Source organism: Python bivittatus, unplaced genomic scaffold (genome assembly GCF_059951505.1).
Source record: "Python bivittatus isolate LINGU-HERP-01145 unplaced genomic scaffold, Pbiv_v1 ctg000060_np1212, whole genome shotgun sequence".
In the NCBI taxonomy this organism is placed as follows: domain Eukaryota; kingdom Metazoa; phylum Chordata; class Lepidosauria; order Squamata; family Pythonidae; genus Python; species Python bivittatus.
In genome coordinates this window covers 18,616,604-18,637,268 of record NW_028277044.1, presented here as the reverse complement: position 1 = coordinate 18,637,268, position 20,665 = coordinate 18,616,604, and the positions used below count along the sequence as shown (strand labels likewise).

The 20,665-nt window shown below is 37.7% G+C and overlaps 1 long non-coding RNA gene across 1 annotated transcript; it reads right to left on the bottom strand.

Annotated features, from left to right (window-relative positions):
- Nucleotides 1-7,246: 7,246 nt before the first annotated feature.
- On the bottom strand, nucleotides 7,247-19,829 carry LOC112541930 (uncharacterized). Its single transcript, XR_003085863.1, has 3 exons — nucleotides 19,666-19,829; nucleotides 10,880-10,986; nucleotides 7,247-7,837 (listed from the first exon to the last, which is right to left on the bottom strand). It is a non-coding gene; the product is annotated as an uncharacterized LOC112541930 (long non-coding RNA).
- Between the last annotated feature and the right edge of the window lie 836 nt (nucleotides 19,830-20,665).

Below are 20,665 nucleotides of genomic sequence, written 5' to 3'. Positions count from 1 at the left end.
ATCCATCAGTAGCCATGAGTTTAGGAGGGCCTGTAAATCATGGACTTCCTCCTCCAGGAAGATTGTCATCCAAGTATGCAGCCAGAGCTGGCAGAAAACATTTCTGAACAAACTGCAGCTTGGTCTTGTTAAAGTCTAGCTTAAGTCTGTTTTCTCCCATCTAGACTCCAATAGCTTCCAAGCATGAATTAGTATTACCACAGCTCAAGGTGAAAATATAAACCTCTTCAGAAATTTCATGTAGATGTTTAATAACAGGGACAAGATAATTGAGCTCTGGGGCATAACACAAGTGAGCACTCATGGGGCTGACTTCTCTTCTCTCCATATCAACTAGAATTATTCATTTAGAAGGATTAGAACCACCGTAATACAATGTCTTGAACTGCCAACCCTTTCAGGTGGTCCAGAAGAATACTGCAGTTACTGCTATTGAATGCTGCTAGTAATACCTTCAGAGTGACTTCTTGCTTTTGCTTTAAAGAATGTAAATCAGTTTTCTCCAATTTGGTGTCCTCAGGATGTCTTGGGAATATAACTCCCAGAATTCCTAGCCACCTGGAAGTTGTCCAAAGACACATGGTTAGGAAACTAAACTAGGGTAGATATTTAAGGACCAGAGAAAGAAATTTTTAATAGTTTGGTAGAAATAAGCACTAGCATATTGTATAAAGGAGTAAAGAAACATGGAAAACTAGAAGGAAGAGAAGATCAAATGACTTGCAACTTTGAGAAAAGATGAAACACTTAAAGAGGTACAAACTGGAATATATGACAACACTGAATAGTTAAAACACTAATTACATTCTCCTTTTTCCTTTTGTCACATTTTTCCACATTTCTCATATTTCTGATTAAAGTTTCTCTTTTCTCAGCATATTCACCTTTATATATCATGCCATTTTAGTAATGTAGTAAACTTTTCTGCTTAAATATTACAGACAATAGGCATTGGCATTTGATTATTTTTCATGCTTCAAAGTATAACTCCTTTTTAATGTATTTATTAAAATTATGTTAAGATGAATATTAAAAGTCTCACCAGTATTCTCAAGTTTTCTTCAAACCTTATTCCTTTATTTAGTAAAAACTTTTCTTTGTCAAGCATGTGCTTGTGTTTTGCCAACAAAAAATGTAAAAGAGAAGACTCCATTCACATTAATCTGTGGGGATTCAGCAATTAAATCAATTTGATTAACCAAAGTCCCATTCTGCTGAGTATTTACATACTGTAATTACAAATTGGCAAATAAAGAAAAAAAGTGGGGAGTGAGAATGTTGTTCTGACAGTAGTTTGAAGGATGGAAAAAAGAATTTTCCATTTTAATATACTTAACCGGGAAAAAAAAAGGATTTCATAGAGCAGCCTTATTTCTTCATTCTTATTGCTTTTCTCTTGGTTTTCTTATATAAGCTCTTACAGGACTATCAACATTTTATTTATTTATTTATTTATTTGGTAGACTTGTCCCCGCTCATCTCCCCACAATGGGGGACTCTGGGCGGTTTACATCAAATTAAAACCATAAATACATAATTAAAAGTTATAAAAAGAACCACACTTACACAGACACTTACATTTAAACATCAATTGAAAAAATGAATTGTCCACACCCTACAAAAATCCCAAATATCATATAACTTCAGCATCTAATCAGATAGGGAACATTTATAGTGGTTTAGGTGAACCACTATATTCACCTTCTGGAAAGGAATTCCAATAAGTTCTGCCAGCCAATGCTTGTGATATGAGATCTATGCTTGAATTAGAACAGTCTAATCAGTTCTGCTTCAGATGTTCAACATTGATGAGACAATGTGAAAGAGCAGGTAATTCAGCTCAGTTAGGATTTAAAGTAAAATACAACACAGCTGATACCCTGGAATAAAATGTTGGTAGTAAGCCATTGAGATATTAGATTAGATTAAATTAGATTAGATATTGATTAGATTAATCAAGATTTCAAATATTTATCAAACTGTCCTCAAAAATCTTCAAGCTCTTGGGCTTACATTTTTAAAATAATTATTTCAGCTTCAGGATGCTGGGTATATGTCCAATCGGTAGATGGGTAGGGCTCAAATTACATGAGCTATTTCTCCAGGTGGTAGGACAGTGGGAAAATTTAACCCACAAAATATACCTTTTTTAAAAAAGGTAAAAATTACATCATTGAAAATCAGCTATTTTTTGCCACTTTGGCATAATTCAGGACTGCTCTGACATCAGAGTATAAAATCTGGGAATTACCTGGAACTCCTGGATGGTGAATTGCCTATTTCAGAACACCATGGCTCTTGTGTTAACAATTAATAATGCCATTTTAAATGGAATAGAGTTTTTCACCATCTAGTGACTACATTTTAAACTACAGTTTAAACTACAGATAAACTCAATTGAAATAAATGAGAAGTTTGCAAATCTGAACCTATTCAACACCACTGTTTTTCATTTGAAGAAAACTTGTGCAGAAGAACCTTTCAGCGGATCGTATCTTCACATTTCTAAATACTTGAAGATGAAAATGGATGTGGAAATTTTCAAAAGTTATAATTTAATAATGCTCTTCTCAGAGTCAAATTGTCCATCATATTAAATAAAAGGCATGCACTGACTCGCTTAGATTTTGTCTTGTTCTGAGGCAAGTTGGAATGGTGGGGGGTCACCATACATAGGAAATATTTATTTCCAGCTGTTTTGTTCTGGAAATTTAAATCTCTGTGAAGATGGGGTTTGAAAAGAGCAGAAAAATAGAGGACACACAATTGTTCCAGTCTTATCAAATGTAGTATGTTAATTGTGTTTATGGTACATACAATTAAAAACTGAATATTGTCAGAAACACAGTTACAACAAATTAAAAAGTAAGAATCTCACAAACAATGCATTTATAAAGCTTTTAAAATTCCAGAGAGATGATTTCTAAGACAAAACAAACATGGAGACATCCAGTAACATGCATCTCTTAGATGGTAAAACATCTAAGAGAGTAACTTGTGCTTTTTCTGGTGTAATGACATCAACAATAAAGGTTCTCTTGAAAGGAAATTCCACAATTGGAGAGTTGCCACTGAAAAGACCAGTTAATGGCTAGACTCTTGCTAAAACTTTCTTTTTTTCCTCTCAGCCTTGTTTAGATATCCATGTTGAGCTGTTTAAAACTGTCTGAAACTGCAGTATAAATAAAAAATAACTAAACATTGTAATTAATAAACATTAACATGACATTAACAATATCTATTGAAAATTGTCACCAACTACATAACAGGCTCCTTCCAAACAGCCAGGTCTTTACAAGTCTTTGGGAGGCCATGAGAGTGTCTTGCTTAGGGAGTGAAGCTGTTCCAAAGGCAGGGAATTCCCACAGATATTGCCTTCTTCTCTAACTCCTCCTGTTGCTTCTACAGTACATGATAGGTGGAGATGTTCCTCAAGCAATCTCTGTTCAGTTGAATTGGCCTAGCAGGCTGTGAAAGATGATCTTCCTATCTAGGCCCTGAGCCATACAAGTCTTTAGGGCAAACAACCAGAATCTTGAATTGGGCTAGCTATGGTTTACGAGGGCAAGTCTATGTAAAGCAAATTACAATAATGCAGTCATGAGATGTTGTGGGCATGAGTGAGCTTTTTCAACTTTCCATTCTAGTTAATTCTGCAACTGGTGCAGCAGCTGGAGCTGCCCATGGTTTTCAAGTAGTACATGGCTACATGGCATTGGTTTCCTAGTCTGATCTACCATGAAGGGTTGACATCAGTCTTGCAAGTCTGAATGTGCCTCCCCCACCCCTTTATCTTTGTGTGAGCTAGGGAGGGGCTTGTCTGAGTGGTTTACTCATGTTACATTCTTGTCCTGGACTCAAGCACCTTTTATCTGACCATTGTCTTGGTAGTGGCTCTTCCTCTGTCCCTCAATCCATTTCTTCTGCCCTCTACACTCATGCACTTTTGGTCTCATACAAGTCTGAAAACCTACTGCCGTGGATCCCGATTATCTGTTACTTCCATTGCTCTTTGCAGTTGTCACTCCATCACTATCTCTACAACCTTCCACCAAAAGGAAAGATTGGAGCTAGGACAATAATTATTTACTGCGAAAGGATCCATGCAGGACTTTTACAGCAGGGAGAAACCAACAATGTTTGTACCTCTGCTTCTTTGGCAGACATTCAGTGCGGCCTGGGAAGGGCCAGACTATAAAGAAAAGTGTCCACTCTTGAGATACACCTCATTACAACAGCTACGGAATCAAATTCATTATCTTTTTAACAGGATAAATGGGGTATTTCCTTACAGAAGAGGTAGAAATATGACACATTTTCCTTTCTCAAAGATCAGCTTCCTCTTATAAAATACAATGAAGATTTTTTATTGCCTTCTGCAAATAGATAGCTCTGGTAGCAGCTTTGCTTCCATTCAGGTATTATGGAGTGAACAGATGATGAATGGATAGCTTATGCTAATACTGTGATGATACTATTTATCATGAACCGGTAATAACACAGTTAGAACTGTAAGGCGCTAAACACTTCGACTATGTATGAAAGTTTAGTCATCACATGTAAAGTGGGTCCTAAAGAGAACAACATTACCTGCATTTCCACGCATACAACTGAAGTATGACTTGCCAATTTTGAAAAATAAAATAAATAGCCTTCCTTTTTATCTCAAAGAAAAATGCATTTAAAAAAAATTATCTTAGATCTGTGAGATAAATTAGGCTGAGAGGTAGTGATTGATTGATTGATTGATTGATTGATTGATTATGTGCCATCAAGTCATTTTCAACTCCCAGCGACCACATAGATATTTTTCATGACAAACTAGCCTTAACCTGTTCTTTCAAGTCTCCCAATGGGGCATTCATTGCCACTGTAACTGAGTCCATCCACCTTGCTGCTGGTCATTCTCTTCTCTTTCCTTCCACTTTTCCCAGCATTACAGCCTTTTCCGGAGAGCTGAATCTTTGCTAATGTGTCTGAAGTAGCTGGCTTAAAATTACCAAATAAGCTTCTGGATTGGATGGGATCTTAAACTTGGGTCTTCTCTGTGTAAACTATAGGAGTAAATGTTCTTCCACTCCACTACAAAAGAATACCATGGGAATGAGCAAATTATGAGATTGGTTATAGTGAGACAAAATATTACACCAAGACAATGCCTACTGTCTGCTAGATTGCATGTGTCTGAGGGGAAAAAATGCATATTTTGCTGAACATGTGGCACAATCACTTCAACCTGTCACTTCAACCTCTGGACATGTTGGCTTAACACACTCAGAATTCCCAGTCAAAATTTGGATGGAATTGAAGCCTTTTCCCCCCAAAAAACCCAAAATGTTCTCAGTTTGGGGCTGCTCTTAAACTCACTATGGTTGCTGGAAGCTCAAATAAAATCTCTGGCTAAAAGCATCTATAATCAATTTAGGCTGATATGTCAATATAATTATTTCTGGACAAGCTTGGCCAGAGTGATTCAAGACTGGATCCTTATATTATGTACTGCTGGCACTGCTGTTCATATTTAGTCCAGAAACTACATTTAGTGCAGAATGCAGCACTAATATTTTACTTCACCAATGTTGTACCCTAACTAAAATGTCTCCATTGCCCACCAGTCTGCTACTGAGTCATATTCAAGCATCAAATTAATTGGAAGGCCTCCAGTGACATTAGCTTCTGATGCATAGCCAGTCTTCAAGAGGGATATGTTTTCTTTGCAAATTACCAGTTGGAAGTGATACACATATTGTCTTCTTGAAGATCATAACTGTAGTTTGGAAAGACTTCCCTCTGCAATATATTACACTCCAATACTGACATGGTTTAAGCATCTATGGGAAACCCAACTTTTTATGTTGGCCTTCACCAGCCACTAACTTTAATATTACAGTTTTGATGGGTTGCTTTTATTCTGTTTTTGTACTGTTGAGTCTAGGAATTATTTTTTTCTTTTCATTATCAAAAGATGGATTGTCTATCAAGAGAAACAGCATAGAAATGCTTCAAATAAATAAATAAACAAAGTTCCACCATTACTGCTCACAGCTATGTGGCTTAGAATCTATCTATCTATCATATCCCCACAGGCATAATTTTAAGAATCTGTAGAATTTGGATTTGCCTTGTTTTCATCAGAAAGAAAGATTTAGAAAGGTATTGCAGGGCCTTCTCTCACAAAGAAATACTGTGAATAACATTCTACTGTTATTTGTTCAATAGAACAAAGAAGAGGGATCTCTAACATTTGCTGATACGAACAGAAGAAGGAATTAACATGAGATGCAAATAGCTTTAGACATCCCTATGCAAAGTCTGGGTGCCTTTGAAGATTAGCTGCTGCTTAGAAATGGCTGTTTATCCTTGGTGCTCTCTGAGCTTGCTTGTTTGCTCGCAGACCTTTCATTACCTGACTAGATAACATCATCAGTGCTGTTTGCCTAGTGAATTTAACCCTTCTTCTAATACCTAAGGCTTCTCCTTCCTTTCCTATCCAATGTACTCTTCTCTCTACCCAGTTTTATTCTGCCACCTTCCTTCCTTCCTTCCTTCCTTCCTTCCTTCCTTCCTTCCTTCCTTCCTTCCTTCCTTCCTTCCTTCCTCCCTCCCTCCCTCCCTCCCTCTTCCTTCCTACCTAACTGCAACCTGTTACTTCCTTCTTTTGTGGATCTCCTGGAGGAAAGAGGGAGTGAATACTTGCACGTATATATTCATTGTGTAATCCATTATTTTATAGGAAATTAATTTTAATTTGTAATTACTGATTCACTTAATCTAGTTCTTGCCCCGGCCCTGCACTTTTTGAGCATAATTTCTCAAAAAATTTCTCATTATACATTTGTCTGTATAATAATTTGTTCCATTGTATTCTTCCTTTTTAGGGATATTGTTGTAAGTAGGACACGTCTCCTTTTTAAACAACTGCTTGTTCTGTTCTTTGTGAGAGTTTATTTATTTAGTGGATTTATATGGCCACCCATCTCACACACATGACTCTGGGCAGCTTACAATATTCAAAACAATCAAAATAGAAACAAAAGGATAAAACCCATAGCAGCCTGAAAAAGATGACAAAGCTGTGCTCTAACCAGGCAGTGGGATCCTTCCCATTTTTGGGGCCCCGGGGATAGGCACAGCTTTTTCACCATCCTGCTTTTTCACCAACAGATGGCGCTTCAAGCAGCAGATAAAAAAGATAGAAGGAAAATAAATATAATTATTTTATAATTTATTATTAAAGTTTTCCCATTAGAGATCCTAATAATGGTAGCCAATCATTGAACAGTTAATAAGCATGATTTTTGGAATGCTTTCTTAAAAGAAAGAAGGGAATTGGGAAGAAAAAAATCCCGAAACAGAAGAGTTAAGACGTAACTAACACCAGTCAGTGACTTCACGTCTTCATGTCTGCCTTTTTCTGCTACTTTTTTGTTAAATATTAACCACACACCAAATGTAGTAGAAGGAAAAAACTCTTAGAACTCTCTGTAAAGTGAAATATGAAGTAATGGCTAGTCCTTAATGAACTGTTCCGTGAAAAATTTCTTCTTCAATTTTCTTCTTCCTTTTCATTCAGTCGGAGGGGAAAAAAAAGCAAATTCCTTTGGATTTTTCCTTTTCAAAATAGAACATAGCATGCATTGAAATTCTTATGAGTGGATGTGAGATTCTTCTATCTTACTTATGAGAAGGCCATGGATTTTCGATCTGTTATGGTAGAATAATTTCTCTAGGATTACAGAAATCCGAGATTCCTTCCCTCCAGGCTTTCTGTATTTTGCGATGTGGGAAATCCGCTCATGGGCTTTCTGAAATCAGGAATCATAAGTAGCCCAGGAAGCTGAAAAATTAAGTGTGAAGGAGATGTATCAGACAAAAACGATCACACGGAAATAGTAAATAAGCTCAGAAGGATTATCAAAGAAATGGGAAAGCAAGTTGGAACCGCTCTGAGAATGAAGTAGAAAAACAGAAACCTCTTTCACTGGCAAAGAAGTGTTATGAAACCAGGAGGCAGATTTTGGCACAGCAACACATTTTTCAGGGCGAACTCAGCACATGCGCACAGCGTGCCAAGCTGAATAGCAACTGCAGCACCACCTGCACACTGTACTCCAGAACCGCCACTGTCAATATTCAAAAGCAGCTGGAGTGTTAATGTTTCAATTAGATCATCATGGGCATACATTAAAACAGAAAACACTACTTATTTATTCAAGCAGCATTATATGAAATTTCTGTTTTAATATTTGTTTGTTGTTCAATAAGATACAATGAACTATTGACTTACTTATTTAGGAATCATTTATGCACGCCTATGGCTCGAATGGCTTATTTTAAACTTTGGAAAATAAATCTGAATGACACGTCTCTGCCTCCCCACCCTTTGCACCAAGAATAGGGGAAGGACCAAATTGCCATATGTTCCTTGATGCACTCTCAGAGCTTTCAAGCCCATGGGGATTCCCACCGTACAGATGAGAGAGCCACTTGCACAAGAACAGCCAAGGTATCACAAAGATGACAGGGCGTAATTTGCTCAAATTTACATATGCTAACACTATGCACAGGTCTGGAGGAAAAGATTATACAGATTAAATAGCAAAGTAATGTAGCTTCTGTCCAGAGATGATCCTGGTGCTTGTTCAATCGCAAGCAAGTTAAGCCACCTTGATTATGTTTTGGGTAGAAAGGCAGAATATAACTTGAATTATCATCATTATCATCATCATCAAGAACGACAATTTAAAATAAGGCAACTTCTTCTTTCTATGGTCTATACCTTTGTATATCTTTAATCAGTGTGGACAGAAAGTCCTTCAGCTAGATGGGTCCTTCATACAGAGCAGAGCAGGCAACGTTTGTGAAGGTAGGATGAGCAATTCCAAGTCTCAGGAGAGCAGATGGCCACGTGTTGTCATAATGTTTTTGGCCTGTTTGGGTTTTTTGTGGGGAAGGCAATGTTTTGAGGATGAGAATGGTAATGGAAAACCTCTGGAAAGCAAAGCAGACCCATTTGCAACTCTAAATTGCCAGAAATTTATTTTAATTTTTGTTTGGTTTTGAATAAGCAAAAAACAAAAAGAAGCAGCTGAAATTCAGCCATCTGGCTGTCATGTTTTGGCATCATAATTTGGAAGACTTCTTGGGACACAGATGGGATGCCCACCCAAAAATGAGTAATGTCATCTCTAAAGTAAGACTTGAGATCTTTTGACCATAAAGACATTAAAAAATGAAACTGTATCTTTTTTTACCACATAGCCCTTCCTTGTTCGTCTTTTGCTTGTTTTTGTTTCATGATGAATTGTATTTTTTATGAATTATGTATTTTTTTTTCTTTTAGAATGATAAATAAAAAAGTTTGAGAAAGGACATTTCTTTTGCAGGGACAGTTCACTAGGGACTACTATGCAAGCAACATCTTTTAACTAAAGAAATTTTCTAACATATTCATATTTCAGAGGAAATATAGACCTTAAATATGGCAACCACACACATAGGCCTCAGAGAAGAGTGTCAGATTTTATTGAAGGACAACACAATGAAAGCATGCCAATAAGAAATGGCAATGAAGGGTGAACTAGTAATCTTTGGGGAAATAACATTCAGTGGACAAATAACATTTAAGTAGTGTAGAAGAAAGAACTATCGGCAATCCCTGCTCACTAATAATGGAACAGCATGAAGAATGCAGTTTTTAAGCAGGAGAGCAGCCATATAACATCCCAGACTTAACAGTTGTTGATAAGAAAGACAAAAAAGTCTGGTTAGTGGACATTGCAATACCTGAAGACAGCAGGATAGAAGAGAAAGAACTGGAGAAAATCACAAAATACAAAGACCTGCAAATAGAAGTAGAATGACTATGGCAAAAGAAAGCAAAGATAGTACTGATAGTTATAGGTGCCTTGGGTGCAATCCCAAAATATCTGGAGCACCACTTGAAACACCATCAGCATTGACAAAATCACCATCAGTTAATTGCAAAAGGCAGCTTTACTTGGAACAGCTTATATCCTGCAATGATATTCCATCAAATAACAACATCTGCCTATCCCAGGTCCTTGGGAAGGACTCGATAGGTGGATCAAAATGCCAAATCCAGTCTAAACATCTGGCTGACTGTGTGACAACCATCATCATCATCATCATCATCATCATCAGTGGGAGGAGAGGAAATAAAGGTGAAGAAAAGGAAAGAGAGGTAAGGGTCAGGAGTTCAGTGGCAAAAAGAGGACAAAAATGTGTAAGGTGGGAACTCAGCTGATAGAAATTCAAGAGACCATGATGTAAAAAACAAGCTCATAAGTGAAGTGTCTCTCCTTCTCCTCAGCACATCAGAAGGTTGTTAGATAGAGAATCAGAAAATCTCTGCCCTAATGTACACTGGGAATTTGGGTTCTAAATGGAAAATAGGTCAGTTGCTGGAATTCTTGTAACTCCAACCCATCCATCTCAGGAACTCATGCTCAAGAGAACTCTGTGAGAAGTTTGGTCAGAAAAGAATCACTTTGGTTACTCAGCTGTCTAAAAGCCTGACCAAAGGAAAAGGTACTGAGAAGCCAGCCTGTGTGTAGCTTTGGGGGAGAAAAGGAAAAGAAATCAAAAGGTCTGAGAAGCCAGTCTGTATATAAAGACAGATAGATCAGGAAAGGGGGTGGGTGGGTATCTTTCTGTCTCATAGTCCTTTTTGTTTTAGGAATGACAGTAGACAGAGCCTTCAGAAGTTCCCAGGAGAAAAGGAAGGAAAGAGTCCTTATCAGTAGGAGCTCATTAGTGCATTTGGGATGGATCAGTTTAGCACTCTTGCTAGTTTAACCAATTCACCATTGCCCTGGAGCTGGGGATTCAGGTCAGCTCAGAGGTTGGACATTGATACCTTGCTGTTTTTTTCTGATCTGGATCCAGCTGATCAGGATGAGGCAGATGGTTCATCTAGGCTGCAAAAGCCAATTCAGCAGGGACACTTCAAGGAAGGTTATGCTTCTGAAATTTAAGGAGGCCATGAATTGGTGAAGCTAAGTTCAGCTCCTGGAATGTCAAACACTTTCTTTGGGTCTGTAACTGCAACCTCTACTCATGGAGAATCCTATCTTCTGCCCATTTCATGTTCGTGCTTGCTGTTCTTAAGAGCAGTTAATCAACAATGTCTCAAAGAGGTACCCTGGTTTAAGTAAAATGATGCAAAGAGGAGGAAAGATGCAGGATCTAACCACTCCTCTTGAGTGACTTCCATTAGTGAAGTTGTCAACACATTTTCCCCCCTTTCACTAGCTGTGTACAGTGTGTTTTCTACTGTGCCTTCTCAATAGGAGTTATTAGAGGGGCTTGTGAGTCATCCAGTTGCCAAAAGGCAAGTAAAGAAAAGGCTTCCTAGATCTGATTGTCTTACAGATATGCTTGGGATTTCTTGCAGGATTATTTCCTTCCTCTTACATTCAAGGTGATCAGCACTGATTGGATTTATAATCCAATTAAGCTTGCGACAGTGTCTATGTGCTTGCTTAATCTCTCCTAGTTCTTTACCCATCCTGGACTGGTAAAACAACCAGTTTTTGTTTTACTACCCAGAGGAGATTAAGCAAGCACAAAGAACACCACACCATTTTTCCTGTCCCTTGTGTTAGAAAGGAAAAGTGGCAGAATTTCTGTCAATTTCACCTGGTTAAGATAAACAAGACAGGTCTATTATTGCAGGGTTCCTCAACCTTGGCGACTTGAAGATGTGTGGACTTCAACTCCCAGAATTCCCATGCTGGCTGGGGAATTCTGGGAGTTGAAGTCCACACATCTTCAAGTCGCCAAGGTTGAGGAACCCTGTATTATTGCACTGTTCCATCAGTGAACTTGTAAGTCAAACAAAAACACCCACCTTTTCATCCTTCCACTGGTGAACTGGTTATAAAACAAATGGACATGGAGGCAACATCCAGAGAATTCCATTTTTAAAACTTTATTTTAGTTACATTTTCATAATAAATGTAAATTATAATTGAATTCTTTTAAGCTGAAGCCTTGTGGCAAAATAGCCCATCATCCATATTTTTAAATATATCAACCAGCCATACTTTGACTTGATGATATTAGGACAAACTGAGTCATACATAATACCTGTTATGTTCCTAAAATAACAACATGACTTTATATATGGAAAGGGTGTTAAAAAAAAAAATAGGTATCTTTTTTCCCCAGTTTTGGAGTTTCTTCCTAGTCTCCCCCACTTCCCAATTGAGATTCTTTTTTTCCCTCTGGAATTTCTTTAAATGTTACACATATAAATAGGCTACATAGCTGTCCTATTATAGCTGTCGGTTTCTGTAATGTTCTCATTTAATCAGAAAGAAATTTTATCTGTCCCATTCCTATATCATGTTGAGAATGCTTTTTGTACAGAATGTCATATGCATGGTTATGTGCAAGACAATGTGTCAATGTGTATTCTTCTTATATACCTTTCAAGGTAATTTCTTCTAAAATGTGCTTTTCATATGCAAAATTCCTTAATGTTTGCATATGAAAAATTGTATGCATTTTCCCTTATATATCTATTTCTGTTTCTACTTGTCGGTCAAAAAACTACCTTGCTAAATTTGGAGAAATCCAAAAATCGGTGGATAATCACATTCTGGGTCATGTGTTATTTCAGGAAGTATGAAATAGATACTTTGGAGTTCTGTTGATGTGTAATCAGTATAGGGCAGTGGACTCAAAAGGAAAATAATAAATATTCCTATAAAAATAGAACAGGAAATGCATTTAAAAAAAGAAGATAGTTGATATGCTTCTAGAACAGTGTTTCTCAATCTTGGCAAGTTTAAGATGTGTGGACTTCAACTCCCAGAATTCAACTCCCAGAATCAGCAACTGACTGATGAATTCTGGGAGCTGAAGTCCACAGATCCTAAAGTTGCCAAGTTTGAGAAACACTGTTCTAGAAGAAAAGTCAAGACCAGATCTACCACTAGGGAGAAAGAGGCAGTCAACATAAGCAGCAGATGCTAAGGCTCAGGAAATGATAAAGTGATAGGCCTGCCACATTACTTAGCGTGTATTCAAATACTAGCATCTTGCTATGGAGGAAACGGCATTATTGCCGGTGTTGAAATAAGATTGAACAAACAGTTTGGTCAATTTTCTGATATGGAATAAGGGCAGTGCTTCCTTGTCCTCTAACGCAGACAGCAAAATATCTTGAATGACATTAATTACACAGAGGGTGCACATGCAATAGGTAAAAGGGATAAAATATAGTCTCAGCATTGTTTTTAAGTGGATGTCCACCACATTCACACAATCGAATATTAAATTTTGAAATAGGGGTCTAGTGGACAAGTGTAATTTCTGAACTGAATTATCTGCAATTTGTCTGGACTTGCAACCTAGCTTAAATTCATTTAAAGTGCTTTTATTACAATTAGCCTGAGTTATGTGCAGCTCCTGACAATAATTAAACATTGGTGGTACTCCCCTTCCCACAAACTTAACAACAAAGCTCAAAAATGGATCACCAAAATCTCAGGATGTTTTGCTCCTCATTCCTTCAAAAAACGTGTCTCAAAAAGCATGTGCTTATAGCAATGTTATAATCCTTGCCTTTTCATGGATAACTCCAGCTATCCCATCTTTGCCCCTTGCTGTGTGCTGGGAATCACCTAGCAAAAATCTATCTATCTGTCTGTCTGCTGTCTGTCTGTCTGTCTGTCTGTCTGTCTGTCTGTCTGTCTGTCTGTCTGTCTGTCTATCTATCTATCTATCTATCTATCTATCTATCTATCTATCTATCTATCTATCTATCTATCTATCTATCTATCTATCTATCGGGTTGGTTAAGAAGATTTCTGGTGAAAAAATTAGTTATATTTTCCAGAACCTAATAAAGAGGGTGGCAGATTTTTACCTGAGCCTGTTAGAAGACAAAGCTGTTGAGATAAGAGGCAACTCAGATTTTGATTAAATTACTTTGGAGATCAGCAAGATGGGTTAGATAACAGCATGGTGCCCCATCTTTTTGATCTAACTAAAATCCAAAACATAGACTACAATTCTATATTAATTGTAATGAAGGAAGCTCTGTGAGCAATATGGAATTTGTTGCTAGTAAATGTGTGTGTGTGTGTGTGTGTGTGTGTATGTATATATATATATATATACACACATACACACATTCATACACACACACACACACACACGTATATATTTATTTATATTGTGGAGCCCTTGGGGTTCTCTGAGCTTGGCTATTTTCTTGCAAACATTTTGTTACCTGGCTAGGTAACATCTTCAGTGCTAGAATGGAGCGGGGTTTGCTCTTTGTAAATATTCAGTAGTGTGAATGACTACTTTTTGTATTATTGACCATTCTAAGACCTATGACAGTGTATATTACAATGAAGTTCAGGTAGCCTTAAAAGCACTCATATACCAGACAATTTCATATGTCTTTTGAATAATTTCTATGATGGCCAAAAAAACAAAAGAAAGCAAAACAAAAAACCTAAAAGCAAAAGGAATGTAGTAGCACCTTTTCAACTAATAGATTCGATTAAAAGTGACTCTTTTAGTAAGCTCCTTACAAGTTCTTTTATCTGGCTTTTGTTATTATTATCTTTTCTTTATCCTATCCTACCCTACCCTACCCTACCCTACCCTACCCTACCCTACCCTAAATATTTTACTTATTTTATGACCTTAAATTTCTGATCTTCAATTCAGGGAAGGAAAAAGAAATACAGAACCAGCCTTGGGATTTTGAAACCAGCAAAGGCAGCAAAACAATTGAAAATTAATGAGCTCCTCACCTCAAAGGTTTCTACTGAGGACTTAATTTCCTGGAATTCTATGAACAGATTTGAAGTCCTGCCCCAGCAATCAACAGACATGCCAAACTCTGTTTTCCCCATTGAGGATAATGCTCCCATGGAATGATGACTTCCAAGAAAATATTGCCTCTGTTAAGTATACTGACCATATGGAAGATATTATTTATACCTATGCCTCTAATGATGTTTCAGCTGAAGAGTTAAATAACACCTTGATCACACACACCCCCTTCAGATTTGTTTGGCTTAACTGTTCAGACTATAATAGCCTTGTCTGAGTAGCTAACAACTCTCTCTCAAAAGATGGATGCTTTGAAGAAAATATTTGAAGCCTACACAGGTTCCTTTGCAGAGCTGCAGAAAGCAAATTGTCCTCAACAAGCTTCTGCATTGGTTATCCCACCAACTGATAAAGCAGCCTGAAAGCAGCAACACTTGTACTCCTTCGAGCCCAGACAATAACAAGGACTCTGTCCTCCTATATCAACCTAATCAATTAGTTCTGTCTGATTCAGTTCTTTTTTAGCAATTCAATAATACCATCAATGCATTTAAAATGAAGATCTATTTGAAATTTTTGGGAATTATCCCCACTTGGGTGTTCATTGATCAAAACATGAGCCCTCTCCTTAATAATATTTCATCAGCTCACCCATTCCAAAATGCTGTGTCTAACTTGGAGAGCTGCCAAGTTTCTTCTACCTTATCTCTGACCTTGACAGCAGGGAATATAGCTAAATGTTCTACCAACACAGGAAAATACTGCCTAGTTCTTTTGAAAGTACACTGATTAACTCTTACAGCATGATGGCTGAAGGTGAACAGTCAGAGATATTATTCAAAATTGAAGGGCTTACACAGATAATAAAACAGATAGAAGAGACTACAGAGCCCCTTGCTGCACTAGTATTCTATAAATGAAGATTCCAAATTACTTCTAATAGAAAATGGTGGTCGAGGACAACTGGGAATCATCAAACCCCAAAGACACTGTGCTTTCATCAATTAGATCAGGGTTCCTCAACCTTGGCTGCTGGCTGGGGAATTCTGGGAGTTGAAGTCTGCACATCTTCAAGTGGTCAAGGTTGAGGAATACTGAATTAGATAATTCTGACTTTTTGCTGGACACCAGCAATCCTGGGGAAATAATTCAAATGGATGCTCACAAGCTGCTTGCTTTTTTTCAGCTGGTGCCCTTGAAAGACAAGATGGCAAGAGCTAATGGTATAAGTGAGTTCTCCCACAAGCACTCTAACATAATCAGAGACTTGTTATAGCCAGGAGAAGCATCTAGGGTGCAGGGTATGGTAACACAGATGACACACTGCTCCCACCTGCTAGATCCTTTTCTCCCTTCTCGCGCCTCTAAATTGGTCTCACTAATTAATCTAAACCAAACTTTAGACATTCCACCAAATACCGATGTTTCTTCACCCATGTGATGTATTTCCCTTAGCCACAAATCAGAGCTCCAGACAAACCAAATTGGCTACAGCTCTCAAACTAACTTTGGTGAGGATCCCATGGGAAACATCCACCACCTAATTTATTCTACTGATTTCACCTCCACTTATCTGGATTTCCATTGGATATATTGCAATCTGGGCACTCCCATCTCCCCTTTTCCACAAACAGTATCTAAAGGGCTTCCATCCTCATGTTCTATTATCATTGAAAATGAGATGAATAGTCTCCAACTTCCATCGAAAGAGGACCACATAGTATTAGCCTCAAGGATCAACTTAGCCAGATGTCGATATTTTAATTAGGGATGCCTACCTTCCCCTTTGCAGGTTGCTTTCTGTAACAAATGCTGAATCAGATAAATTGGAGAGCTATTTTGTCCTGATTCATCTTATGCTATCCAAACATTGGTCTCATAGTGATAGGGGACTTTAACACCAGATTAGGTGCTAATGGTAAAACACAGCCCTGTTTCCCATCTAAAGACTTCACTGCAAGCACCCAGACATACACTTTAGACATTTTGGGTAAGTCTAAACAAGCTTTCTGTTCCATGGATGGGATTGGTGAGGAACAGGCGTGGTGCTTTATTTTGTTATTATTCCTCCCTCTGTAAAAGGGGCTAGTTTAGGTGTTCAGATTTGGTGTTTTGGAAAACTGAGACCTAGAATTCCAAACGGCAAGTTCTGACAAATATTGTAAGGTATAGAATTCCAAGAATCAGGGAGTTAATACAGCAGGCTGGCATCTATTATGTATCATCTGAAGATTTGGGGTCACTATATTAAATGGAGCAGCAAGGGAAAAATTGGGTTGGAAGCTGCTTCATTCCTCTGTAGATTGAAAGTTACTTGATTAGAATGCTGCAGGAACATACAGTTAAGATCAACAAGTTAGATGTGATCGCAGTGGTTATGTCACTGTAGATGTCTCAATCCATAAAGGAGTAAAACAGGTTGTATTCTGACCCTCCCATTTTTTTTTTTAATGTATGTGAACTCAGTGGTCACCACTTTAACCCAGCCAGCATTCCATCCCCTTGTTAATGGTACTGGAATACATTAGCCCTATAATACTTTAGATCTGCTGGCTATTAGAGATATGATAGTTATCCACCCATATTTTACTGCTTATGCTATTTTTTAATTTTCTTCCTATATTCCTATATTCTTTAAACTGTGTATTTGTATCGGCATGATGTTGTTTCCTTTTTTCTTGAAAGTATAATAATATGAAGGAAAAATAATAATGTCATTCCCCTATACTTATAATAGCCAGCTGGCTCTGCTTCTTTATGCTGACGATATAGCTATGCTCTCTCTCTCTCTCTCTCTAATTTAGGATGGCCTCAGAAGAAAACGACAGGCCTTTGTGGACTATTGTAGGGAAGAAAGGCTTACAATAAACTATTCCAAAAGCAAAATATGTCCCCCACCCCCAGAAAAAAAAAGCCTGAGATGCTGCAAATACAAGTGGCAGATAAACAATATTATAGACCAGGTTTCATCCTTCAAATATTGGCACAGTATTACAACTCTCGCAAATCTGGCACAAACAAATTAAATCTATTTCTGATAAGGCTAATAACACTAAGGCCATATTGGGCTTCTTTCATACCATGGAAGGCAAGAACGTACATACTGTAATAAAACTTTTTAAAGCTATATCCATTTCTCAGATATTACATGGCACTCAGGTATGTGCATACAATAACTTAAAGCCCTTAGATTTTATCCAGTCCAGATTCCCAAAAGCACTATTACAAGTACCTTGCTGCATTTTGAACATAGCATTTCATTTAGAAACTGGCAGGATCCCCTTGGAATCCAGGATCCACATATGCCAGTATATAAATAGGAAACATTCATGCCAAGGAACAACGCTCAGAGATTCTCTGAGTGTCATAACCTTTTTGACAATTGTTCCTTTCCTGGAAAGCTAGAACTCAGAATGCCCTACACCAGTGTGGTTTCTCAAGTAAAGCCCTCTTGGCCATGGACCTAGAGCTAGAACTGGACCTAGAACTACAATCTGGCAATCAGGCCTTGATATACATAGTACTCCAAATAGATTTCCAAATAGATTTATAAACTGGCAGTGAATCAATAGGAAACATTCACATCAGCACATTACTTATTTGATTTTACCTGTCCAAGACACTGCAGAACTTTCTCTTTAACTCATTTAAGTTAACGCATTTAACTCTGCAGTTTTGGAGGGAAGATGACCCTGCCCCTATGACTTAGAGGGAACCAACCCTGTAGCACACATACTCTTTAGATGTCCTTTCTGTAGCAACTTGTGCTTTACCCTCCCAACTCTGCTTATTCTGAGAATGACTCCATTTGCTCCCTACTGTTGGAACAGAACCCTAACAGCTCAAGGAAAGTTGAGAAATTTCTTTCAGCCACTGTTGCTTTATGCAGAAAATTACTCCTTTAATTCTTAACATCAATTCAGTTGGATACCATCCCATGATATCTTCTTCTTGCTTTTGTTTAAGATCTACATGAAACCTTTGGGAGAGATTATCTGGTGGCATGGGTGAGTATCACCGGTATGCTGATGATACTCAATTGTACAGTATGTCTCTGCCCCCAGCTATTCAAGTAGGGCCGCACTTGAAGACCAACCAAGCTTCAGTTGTTCCAGAATACAAGGCACAAGTAGACATGGGTACACCTTGGTGTGTCCATGTAACACTTGTACTTTGCAAGCTGCACTGGCTTTCAGTAGTGTCTGGGTGCAATTCAAGGTGCTGGTTATAAACAAACAAACTAACAGGCAGAGTTCTGATTGCACTGTTGTGGCTGTCATCTTCACTTTTTTCAATCATACCCCGTGGGTACTCCTGGCTGAATCCATAGCTTTCAGAGGCCATAACTGGTCCTTGAATTCTAAAGCTATACATTCCTTTTTGAAGTTAGTTGGCCAAGGGATGGAACCTTGGTAATTTTACCTGCTTGCATGTGGTTTTCTAGTGACCAATATAATAGTAACATAGAATGTGGATTTTCTGGAAATACCAGAAAAATATAAAGAGGGACATAGTAGGTAGGGTCTGTTGGGACATGTTGCAAGAACAGGATATTAAAATAAAGAAATATCATTTTTCTATATTTTAATCCACCGATAGCCAAGTCAGACATTTTGTATTAAAAAAGTCGAGGATGGCACTGTCCCACCGGGACTATTTACTATTCATAAATAAATAGTATTTGGAAGCATTCTTTATTTTCAAAACTTTGTTCTGAGGTCTTTACTGATTCCTGGCCTTCTTGCAAGCAAGCCCTCAACTCCAGTTCCAATTTCTTATTCTTTTGGTCTTATGATCTTTCTCTTTCATTTTAGATTATTAGTTAAAGAAGAATTTTTTTCTTACCTCCTCTACTTCTCTCTTTCTTGCTGGCACAGGGAAAACATAAAGCCACTTTCAATAAGCACATAGGAATGATATAAGCATTGCTGTTGCCATGGATCTGAGATAAACATATTTTACAAGTAACCACCCGCCTTAAGCACTGCTGCTGCTGATTTAAAAATGCTGATTGGTTTGGCAAAAGCTGATTTTTTTTAATGGGGAAATGAATTCCTTATAAATGGCAAGGGTTCATGGACTTTAATTCAATCAAAGCAGTTGCCTAAAGTTGTGGTGCCAGGAAATGCAATATGCAACTATTACTTTAATCATTAACTTCACTGAACAACATACAGGGACTTGTTCTTATTTATGACACTTGAGCTTCATGAAGTATTCATTAATACCAATTTATGAATTGTCAAATAGTCAAATAGTTATTTTTGTGGAATGTACATATTTCCTGAAAAGTATTTATTCATTGTTTAATATTTTAAAGAATCCTGGTCTGTCCCATATCTCTCTGAGCTATTGCTATTTCACCGCTATTTTCAATAAATATTTTTCCTCCTTTCCTGGATTAATCACATAGGCCCTCTCTGCCAGTCATGCATCATTTTACGTAATGTGAGGCTTTATCACTATCCTGCATAGCCAATCAGATTTGGCTAATTAATGACATCAGGGGGTAGTGCAGCTGAGAGCCAGGAGAACGCTTTCCAGTTGCACAGGGGACCTAAGCAAATGAATTAATGCAGTAAATGATATCACAATGCGATCTAGTCATTCAAATTGGTAGTCAGTGAAATACGTATACATGAAGCCAAATCAGCTCACTGGCGTATCTTTCGAGTATTACATTACAGAACCTTTGAACAGCTCAAACGTGGTTAGAATCTGCTCTAGAGAGTCATCCAACTCTCTGGAGTAGTCTCTGAGGATGTTTAGGGGGGTATCATGGGAGGCATGTATAATAGAGCTGTGGATCCTTTTTTAATGCACCACTTTTAATAAAAGCACCGCC